The following is an 11,432-nucleotide window of genomic DNA, read 5'->3' on the forward strand; positions in this document are numbered from 1 at the left end:
TGTCACAAAAAAATAAACAAAGCAGCCAGAAATGAAGACTCCAATATTAGCCCACATACATGTAGAAAGTTGTGTTTCCCTTAAGATTGCTCTGGTCGTATAAGTTCAATGTATTTTCACGCTTACGTCAACCATACAACGAACACACCTGTAAAACAAAGGATTCTTTGATAAATGTTGACTATAAAACATTAATAATGATGTACAAAATTCATCATTTATTCGGTCTAAATATACGCTGAAAAATGACATTTAGACTGAACTGTTAGAAACTTAAATTAATTTCTTTCTTAATAAAACTCGTTACCTATTTTTGGATCTGAAATATGTTAACTGCAGGCGTTTATTATTTTTCTGAAATTGTTACGAGTTTTACGTTAAAATCTACTATACTTTTGTGGTCTTCTTTAACTTGATACTTCGTACTCCATAGTCAACGTGAACAAGATTTAATTGATAGATATCATAAGCATAATTCACTAGACTCAACCTAGCGAACAATAAGCCTGAGTCTGAGAGAAATTAAGAACTCTTTGATAAATTTATGATAAAATTGATATAAATGTAAAAAAAATGTGGTCTGTGAATAAGACAATGTAAGTCATTAAAGTGACCGTACGGTCTTCAAAAAGTAGTATACTCTCCAAACCGTATAGTCTGATATAAATAAGAGGCAGGCAAGACAAAATGGGAAACAGTTCAAGCGATAAAAATCAACAGCTTCACTTATGATAAAACAATAAATGAAAAGCATATGACAGACAGCACACAATAACATTAAAATTGGCCGGAACTATGACGGCTGTGGCGGGGTTTAGAACATGCTTGTGAACGCTCAACAACCCTTGAATCCGCCACAGTTTGAACTATAATAGATAATTTATGTTCTCCCAAAAATAAAGTATCAATCAGCATACATCCAACGGATTAAGTGAAAGAGGATATACACAGTCAGAAAAAAGTCCGACTTTGAAAAAATATGATTGCCAAAGATATGTTGTATATTCTGCATACCCCATTGAGACCCTTATAAACATCTGTCAATCAATCAAGTTTGATAAAATGTTCACTATCTACATTTAGTTATGTAGTCTTGCAGTCAAATAATGAACTTTCAGTGCGATATTTAGACGCGTTCTTTATAGTTTTATCGATTTAACGAATTGCTATTGATACATATGTTAGTTCATTAATACGGACGACGAAGGTACTTCTGAACGATTGAATGCTGTAACTTCTATTTACGCTTCTTTATCCATTCTAATTGTAGAATACTAACAATAAATACACTCTACAAATATCAACACATTTTTGTGGTATTAAAAAGATGAATGCTTTTTGTTTGCATGTATGAATATAACCATCACTTTTACTTCAGTTACAAATTTTATTTCATTCTCATGTAATAAATAATTTCAGTCGGTTTAAAATTAAAAATAAAAAGATGTGCAGTATGTTTGTCAATGAAACCAGAGTCTAAAAAATGTAGGCGTTACCAACTATTGGTCACCGTACGACAAAGCACATACTAGTACCGTAAAGTCATCTATATAAGACCCCTAAATGACAAAATGAGAAACAATTTAAACGAGAAAACCGACAAACTGATGTACATGTATGTCTGTTCTATAGTTAACATATTTAATATGTGAAATATGACATTCATAAACGACTAGTTAATGACACCTTTGGTAAAGATGAATTTAGTATCACTTTATTCTAAATAATTATTTCATTTGTTCTTTAATATGTCTCCTCAGTGATGTTGATTTTTACAGGAACTTGTGTTTTTTCTATAAATCATTTCAGATGAATATTTGTCTCAATTCAATTTCTTTATATATTTTATAACCTTGAGAAGCACAACTCCAAAATTTTAAAACATGTTTAACATTGCATATCTTTATTTGTCCGTTCCATGATAGGAATCGGGACCTTTAATAGCTGACTATGCTGTACAAGTTTTTGTCCATTATTGAAGGTCGTACGGTGAATATAGTTTCTTACCCCATGCCAGTTGATTTATAGTTATCTCATTGACAATCCTACCGCAATATTTTATGTCAATAATTACATGTATAGAATGCATTGGGTGTTGGATCCTATTTTACATGCTGATTTAGCTGGTCGATCGAAAATGGAAATTAGGTTTTTAGAGTATTGGAATTAAATACCTCAATCCGGCCGAGATTACAGTCGGTCAGATGGGAGAAATCTTGGACCAAGTTACTTTCTTTTTATATAACAGCTGAGTCAACCGTTGGCGTTTTGATAAGGATTAAGGCACATTTTATGTTAAAGGAAAGCAGTTAATATTATTAAATCTTAATTCAAGGTCATGCAAACGTTTCCAAGGTTACAAACTGCATTTTGTTGACATACAGATCAGAAATTGTCTCCTTTAATATAATCTGTCAAAGGTTAGCATTAAAAATGTAGCAAGGTGCTTGCACTGATTATTTAATATAATTAATGAGATACATGACACTTTTTCGTTCTATGTATGACATTTATAACATTGTTTTCTCTTGAAAACACGGCGTTTAAAAATACCGTTGAAATTTAGCTATCTGACTTAAGATCGACATGCTTGCAATCAAGTTTTCTTCTTGTGTATACTCGATATTAAAGTATTGGTGATTGCTTCACTGGTGTTTAATGCCATTTAACATATTGTATATGCATGATATGTGCGAGGTCTTAAAATCTATTCAAGGTCGTTAAAACCATCAAGTAGTAATGCATCATTGCAATTTCGTGTCAGAACGTCAGTTTTGATTGACTGAGGAAGCCATGGAAAGTTTAAATTGAAGAGCTAAATGTACGAACAACATCATGGAGAAAGAAGAACAACGTAGAAAAGACCACCAACAGTAAATAAAACACTAAATACAAAACTAAAGAATGAGAAACACGAACCCACACACAAGCCGGCTGTGGTCTCATGTGCTCCGAGTTTTTCGATTTCACTTAAACCATATAGTTGAAGGTAAGGTTATCATTAACATACCAAAGTAGTTGTGTTGTAAATGAGGAAAAGTTAGTCAAGAGACTCCCCCCCCCCCAACCACCACCACCACCACCACCAAACGACGACAACAACAAAACAGTTGGAAAGTCATACCCATTTTTATGGAAATGGGACCAAGGACAAAACATAATTATGTTATATGGAAGTTAAGTCCTGATTGTGACATTTGTTTCTGTAAGGACAAACAAACAAAAAACTTCTAAATAGAGTTGTCAGTTTGATGGTCCGATACGATAATAAAACACACCTTACGATCATAAAGTGACAATTTTGATCGACTGTGTGTTTATGTATCCCCATGAAGCATATACCAGACAGATGACCATGTGACAATGACAGTTTCCTCCTATAGGTACATTAAAACTTATTTGATAACAATTGTGGTCAGTTGTATACCGCTGTTCTTCATCATTTAATCATCGAAAAATAAACAACTGACTTCCCAAACTGTTCATCAACACAAAGATAATTGTATGAATTTAAAGTAAGAGTGCAGAGGCGGATTTAGGGGGGGCGTCCCCCCCCCCCCTTGGGAAAAAATTTGGTTGCTTATATAGGGAATCACTGAAGCGTGACTGGAGCGGGCCCCCTCTTAGGTCAGTCAGTGCAAACTTATGAAAATGTTATGAAAATGTTTGTTTTTTTTTTTTGGTTTTTTCTTTTCTTTTTATGAAACCAATTTGTTATTGTTATTTAAATCACAAAAAAAACTAATAATATTTACATATTGCAGGTTTGAACTGATATATTTTAACTGGGTTCAAAGCTAACCTGAAGTATAATCAGAAAATAAATCATTTCTTATCCTCCAATAAGATTATAAATCTATTTCATTTTAATTATTTTGTTAAAGTGCAGGGTAAATATTTCTTACCAGACATAGTAAAGATTCGAAAAACTAAGCATAGGCCAACGTTTTGTTATTCTTTGTCTGAAGTCCACTCAATGATAGGGTTTTATCATCTTTGAATTTCTCGGCTCTATCAGACGACTTCGTTCCTCCATCACCGCCCAAGGACAAAATTGATTTGGAATATAAAACCACAAAGCACTCAAATCTATAGGGGACAGAATAATTGACCAAAAAATCCCCCCCCCCCAAAAAAAAGGAAAAATCAAAACATTAAATAATATTCCGCTGTACCTTTTCCATTTTGTGAATATATCAGTGCAAAATTCATCGGGATATATATCAGTTTGTATAGCAATATATCAAAACTTTAATAGGACTACACAATTGTCAAGTTTTATGGTGCACTATTTATCAATTATATGTCTATTTATTTCTCTGTACTGTTTTGACTAAATTCTAGTTGATGGAAGTTGAAACGCATATTGTGTCGCATGTACAATACATAAATTTTGTCACTTCGCCATTTAGAAAGTTTATATGTGACATGATTTGCGCTTAAACACATTCAGGAAATATGTTTTTTGTATAAAATAGCCAATTGTTGTTTGTAACTGTTGCTGTTTGACCGGATACCTTTCATTGTTGTCAAAATTAAATAATGACTATAGTACAAGAGTACACATGTTATCATGATTTTGTGATAGGTGCAGATGTTTTTTGTACAGAACCCTGTAAAATTCGGAATTCTCTCTAACTCAACCACGCTTCCCATTAAATCTTATTGAACCAAGATCGTAGGCTTTCCAAATCTTCGAAAAGTTCTGCGCCTAACTCGATTGCCCAGTTTAGTGCGCTTCAGTCCTTACTTGGGAATTTAATGGTATAAACTAGATAAGATTCGCTGGATATACACATTATTAAAAGCCGCTTACGTGAAATAGTTATATAGGGAGCACCAAAACCACGATACAGACGAAAAAAAAATAACTTAAAGCGACCAGAGAAGTACAAAAAATAAAATAAATCAAATATGTATTACCAAAATAATTAACATAATTATGCAGAGGCTTCGGTGTGACTCCCATTTTTTTTTTCTATTCTAATATTTCAACATACATAAATATGTTGTTTCCTTGCTTCCACTCATATCAATCTTACAATAACCGTATTTCATACGTTCTATCTCTCTACTTAAAGCGACCAGAGAAGTACAAAAAATAAAATAAATCAAATATGTATTACCAAAATAATTAACATAATTATGCAGAGGCTTCGGTGTGACTCCCATTTTTTTTTCTATTCTAATATTTCAACATACATAAATATGTTGTTTCCTTCTTCCACTCATATCAATCTTACAATAACCGTATTTCATACGTTCTATCTCTCTACTTATAAATCGGGAAAAAAATAATGAAAAAATTTAAACACATTGTCAAAACAAAATTTTGAGAAATAGGACCAATGGCTCCAGCGAAATTATTAATTCGACTTTCTCGTTTTGAATAGGAAAGACTCAGTTTAATACATATTCAAATAATGCAAGTTTTAATCTTTTTTTTTCATCACATTTTAAGGACTGGATAGCAATGAAACATTAATATGTAAAACTAAAGTTTTACAATCATCAAATGTCACTTAAAGCAACAACAAAAAATGACGAACTAACACCATGAAGAAGCAGAACGTTCTAGGATTTCTTTAAAGTTAGGAAATTAACATATTTACACTCATGAAAGATATTTGACTGACAGTTATACGGATTTCCAGATGATGAAATAAAAGCTTTGCGGAAATAAATGATTAAAGATGACCCATTAAGGTCAATTGTGGACAGCTGACCACTCATATAAAATTCTTTCATGTCATTGATCAAACCCCTACTTAGTAATTGCCATCAGCTAAATAAGAACGAAATAAAATAATAATTTCTATAAAATATGTCACTTGTCCGAAACCTTCAAAAACAACATAAACCGATATTAGAGTTCATGGTCAAATGTTGACCTCAGGAAATATGATAATCATACGACTATATTTTTATTTATTAGAAGCAAATCATTGGATCAAGGACTTTTAACTGAAATATAGTCCACTTTTAGGAATCACAGGTATAATGGGCATGTTTTGGTTCTTATTTAAAGAAAAACATGCATTCATTATATATCATCTTTTTTGTCGTTCATTATTTTGTACATAAATTAGGTCGTTAGTTTTCTCGTTTGAATTGTTTTACATAGTTGTCTCATTTGCAATCATATCACATTTTTTAAAATTAATATACTACCCCCCACTCTCGTTCTATATGACAATGAAGTAAATTAAGAAATACATAAATGAACTAGAAGTTTAATTTTTATTTCTACAAGTCTAACTTGAATAGATGAATTATTTATGAGACAACCCCCAAAACAATCATAGGCAGAGCAAGGGGCTAAAGATGACTCCCCTACTTTTAATAGATTATTTTTGCCCCTTTTAAAATGACATGAATCCGAATTTAGAAATTCGTTTCTTTATCAGGCAACTTGCAGTCAACAGCTGTATTATGGTTGAATATGAATAAAATGAGATGTGGGATATGAATAACAATAAGGAGATTATATTTGTGTTTGTTTGTAAATGAGACAACTTTTCACCAGATACCAAAGGAAATTCAGATCACTCGCTGTTTGACCTTCTACAATGAGCAAATATTATAACATATAGTTACAAATAAAAGACCCCGACATGATAAAACGTAAAAGAATTGAAAAGAGAAAAACAACAATGTATGCTACAACAAAATAATAAAAACGATTATGGCAGTTAGCAACCGTCGTCGATCACTAGATCACAGGTTCCAATTAGACAGCAACCCAAAGTATAATAAACACAGAACAAACTAATAGGGGACAATTGAAATAGCAAGCTAAAAATACTCAGGCACTGTACGACATAAATATTCTGAATACTAGTAGTATAAGGACCTCTTACTGACAGTTTACGGGTTAACAGATCATGAAAGAAATACTTTATGATTATAAAACGCCACAACCAACAACAAATGACTCTTTTTATGTATGTATGGACAACTGACCACTCACAAAATATTTATAGTCGTACTTTTTTACAGCTCTTTTTGGTCCTAAAAATACAAGGAATTTTTTAAAACACATTTGTTTAAACCATTGTTTAAATGTCTCTTAATTGATATTGGAATGCCGGATTCTGCAATTCGCCGTTTGAGAATCCAAAAGGCTATATAACATTGCATGGTTGTTACCCTTAATAAAAATTACTTTAGTCATTGGCAGAAAATATGTGAACAGGATGTGACGTCACATTTTATAATGAGACAGTAACATAAGTTACTAATAAACAAAAGATACAGAAAAAAATAAGTGTGGAGAACAATGTGGTATAATGATAGACATTTATAAAGAATGTTCGAGAAAAATGCAAAAAAAAAAAAAAAAAATGAAAAAACAGAAATGAAAAATCCCATCAAGACCTTCATTTCAGAAGCTGAATAATGGAAATTCAACCAGTGACCAGACATTATTTTCATTTTGGTGTACCGGAACAATGAGAATACCCATAATCCTTTAGATTCTGTAGAGGCGAATTATGATTTATCTAAATATGAAATGTCGAAAACTATGAATTCTTATAGCATTTATCCCGTATGTCCAGTGACAAATATTTGTATTGTGACATTAACATATCATTGCGTTCTAATCTTTTTTTGCTTATCTAAAAGACTATGTACCATTATTTCAACATCTTGATGCAATCAATAAACTAAAACACATTCTAAACCCCATCCCTGACCTTGTTTGTCATATTTGAGTCTTCATTAATCAGTCTTGAGAACTGAGGAAGTCAGACCAATGCCAGACAAGCTTATACTGGTGTTTTTTACATAAATTTATAATTGAACTCTAATATGTTCTATTATTCTATATATTGTATTGTATTATATTGTATTGCATTGTATTGTATAAAATTGTTTGATTGTATTGCTTGACCCTTATGGGTGTAATTTTGCAATACAGATTATCATTGAAGTGTATCCATTTCAAAACATATATCACTGTTTTATTTTGTATGGCTTTTTTGTTAAGAATTTGTTTCGTTATTATGCCCCCCTCAGTTTTATACAGATCTACTGATCAATTGATTATATAATTTGATAGTCGTCCAGTTGAAAATATTCCATGGATACAAGAAGATGTGGGATGAGTGTCAACAAGACAACTCTCCACCCAAGTCACATTATAGGTCAAAGTACGACCTTCAACATGGATCCTTTGTTCACACCGAACAGCAAGCGATAAAGAGCCCCAAAAATGACTAGCGTCAAATCATTCAAACTTGAAAACCAGTTGTCTAACATATTATCTTTTTTCTTTATATAGAATCTATATAAAGAAAAAAGAGAAACACTTAACCACATTAACAAACGACAACCAATTAACCACAGGTTCCTGACTTAGGACAGGTTGAAACAAATGCAGTGGGTTTAAACGTTGCAACAGGCGCCAACCTTCACTCTAACCTGAAGTAATAGTGTAACATCACATCAAAGAAAGACAGATAATAAAATATCAATTAAAATTGGCCTCGTGGATATTCTAGACAAAAATAATTAAAATGATACGTACATGTAAGTCATCTGCTTGACCAGAATATTTTTTTCATCAAATTGAGGATCCAAAAAAAGATAGAAAAAGAACATACCCCCATGCCCCTTCTTTCTGAGTTAAATGGTCGTTTCCTAAGTTTTGTATTAATTCAAATCAAGCGCAGTATTGAAATCCAGATATCACGTGCATGTCATTTATAGGTAATCTCGTCAGTTATTATGATATTAGAAGACTTCGAATGTTTAATACCCTATACTCTATACCTATATTTCACGAACTTCTTATTCAGAACTAAAATGAATGTCCGTTTTTGTATAATAGTTTGTCCGTATACTACTTTTTTTCTCAAATCGATTAAAAGTTAATTGATCAACAAAACGGAGGTCAAGTGAGTAGTTTTAGTGCTGAGGGTGTGTCTTGTTTTATGGGTTTTCATTGGTTTAATGTTTTGTGACACTCAGTTTTTGCCCAGTGTTTCAAATAGACATTTGTCGTTAGACGAAGATGACAGACAATTATCAAAGAAGCAATTCAAGACATATGATGTTAATAGATTTGAAACCGTAAGAAAAACCGCCTATACAAGGTATATCATAATGAGTAATGTATCTATTAAGTATTACGTTAAAACTTTATTTTGTGTTATTTTATTCATAAAAGATGCGACCCCCCTTCTTCAGAAGTTCTTACATTTATACTGAAATACATTAAAATACATTCCATTTGATTATCTACTTCTCTATACATATAGTTTTTTTACTTAATGTGTTAGAATGGTCTTATAGGATGGTCTAGTCGCCCTGAACATGCATGAAATATTTGCCACTGGATATTAAGCAACCATCAACAAATCACTCTGGAGTTGAGGGCTCACAAACATGCATAACTATTTTTTAGTGACTGTCACAAGTAAGGAGCCTGTAATTCAGTGTTTGTCGTTGGTTAATGTCTGTCGACTCATATTTGATATGTTTTTAAAATTGTTTTGTTTTATATGATGAGACAGTTATTTTTTTTGTTTCAATTGTTTCACGTTTTCATTTCGGGGACTTTTTTTATATCCGACTATGCGGTATGGTTTATTTCCATTGATGAATGCCGTACATAATTGATTACATTCACTTCATTTTCAATCCAGTTGATAGTTGCCTTAATGGCAATCATACCAACTCTCCATATGTGTGTGTTATATACTGTAACTTACTTTTAAACTCGTGCTTTCCTGGACATTCATGAAATACTTGTCACTGGACATTTAAAATAATCAGTCAATAATCAATGGATTTCAACTCAAGGTCGGTTAAATACTAATCAGGGTAAAACAACTTGATATTTTATTGGAGATGACATAGGGTGGGGACAGGAGATTTTGAATATGAATATGGTAGACTGGTAAGAACTGAAAAATATGCATTCTTCTTGACATATTAAAATGAATTATGCAAAATCCTCGAGTCGTCCTCCCCCTACCAGAATATCAAATAGTTATTTCTGTTATTGTCTGTGTAAGTTCTTATTTTCATCCAGCCTGTCTTAACCACAGGGATGCCCTACTAAGGCTGCCATACATCTGCATTAATAAATATATTAATGTCATCTAGATTAAAAGACGCCATGTTTGTTATGTGCCTCTGTCGCCTAGCTAATCTACCTATTTAAAATGAAGTGGTAGAAGAGCTATAATAGAAGGTCTTATCAATACAAAAACAAAAACTAAAATAAAAAAAAATGAAACTCTTCTGGCTCGAAGAACAAAAAAAGACCCAGACGCCTCCTCATTTTCCAATGACAGTCGCAATTTTCCAGACCTTTATTCTGAGCGTCTTCTATTTCGTGACCTACCTATTGCATTTAATTGGGGTTTTTTTTATTCATTTTTTAACATAAATTAGGCTGTTAGTTTTTTCGTTTCAATTCATTTTGGGGCCTTTTATAGCAGACTATGCGGTATGGGCTTTACTCATTGTTGAAGGCCTTACGGTGACCTATAGTTGTTAATATCGGTGTCATTCGGTCTCTTGTGGAGAGTTGTCTCATTTCCAATCATACCACATCATCATTTTATTTATATTTAGACATTTTACTTGTAAGTATCAAACCACATGTTGGCCTACTATCGACCCTTCATATCCCGAATGATTCCAGCATCATATTCAACATTCTTCCAGCTGTCAAACTTTTCAATGAATCGTGTAAAAATATTAAATGATGCAGCCAATGGCTTTGCAAAGAATAACTTTTGATTGATACGATTTCCTGGCATCTATATATGTTTTGTTATTTGTAGGAACTTGCAGTACTGTTTTGAAAGGAATAGAAATAAACAGAATGATTCATACAAAAGACAACATCCATGAATAAGAAAAAGAAATGGTTGCTGAATAGTACGTACATTAATTTAAATATATAAAGCAATTAATCTTCTGTATCTCATATAAGGCATAGGCAATTAAAGTTATACGGTCTTGTTACATCTTATGACCCTAACACTTTCGATACACTGTATTTATTGCAGTGAGTACATTATTATAGAATTCCACTAATAGCATAGCACTAATTGCATTATAATAGCATAGCAATTGGTCCACTCTTATAGCATACCTATAAGTACATTATTATAACATTCCACTATAAGTCATTTCTTAAAGCAGAGAACGATGTCCATTCGGAGAGTATACTAGCACTAGCGGAACATTATTATACCATAGCCTTATTTACATTCTTATATAGCATAGCACAAAATACATTATTATAGCATTCCACGAAATACATTCTTATAACATATCAATGAGTACATCATAAAAGCAAGATCACGGTTCGTTCTTATAGCATATCACTCAGTACTATGATATTATTACGTAAGTATTTCTGTATTGGCCTTGTTATTGGTCCGAGGCTTGCTGTATTGGCCTGAGGCGAA

The 11,432-nt window shown here is 32.3% G+C and overlaps 1 long non-coding RNA gene across 1 annotated transcript; it reads left to right on the top strand.

Annotated features, from left to right (window-relative positions):
• Positions 1-9,009: 9,009 nt before the first annotated feature.
• Positions 9,010-10,896, top strand: LOC143059036 (uncharacterized). The gene is made up of 2 exons (XR_012973350.1): positions 9,010-9,098; positions 10,800-10,896. It is a non-coding gene; the product is annotated as an uncharacterized LOC143059036 (long non-coding RNA).
• The last annotated feature ends 536 nt before the right edge of the window (positions 10,897-11,432 follow it).

Source organism: Mytilus galloprovincialis, chromosome 14 (genome assembly GCF_965363235.1).
Source record: "Mytilus galloprovincialis chromosome 14, xbMytGall1.hap1.1, whole genome shotgun sequence".
Taxonomy (NCBI): domain Eukaryota; kingdom Metazoa; phylum Mollusca; class Bivalvia; order Mytilida; family Mytilidae; genus Mytilus; species Mytilus galloprovincialis.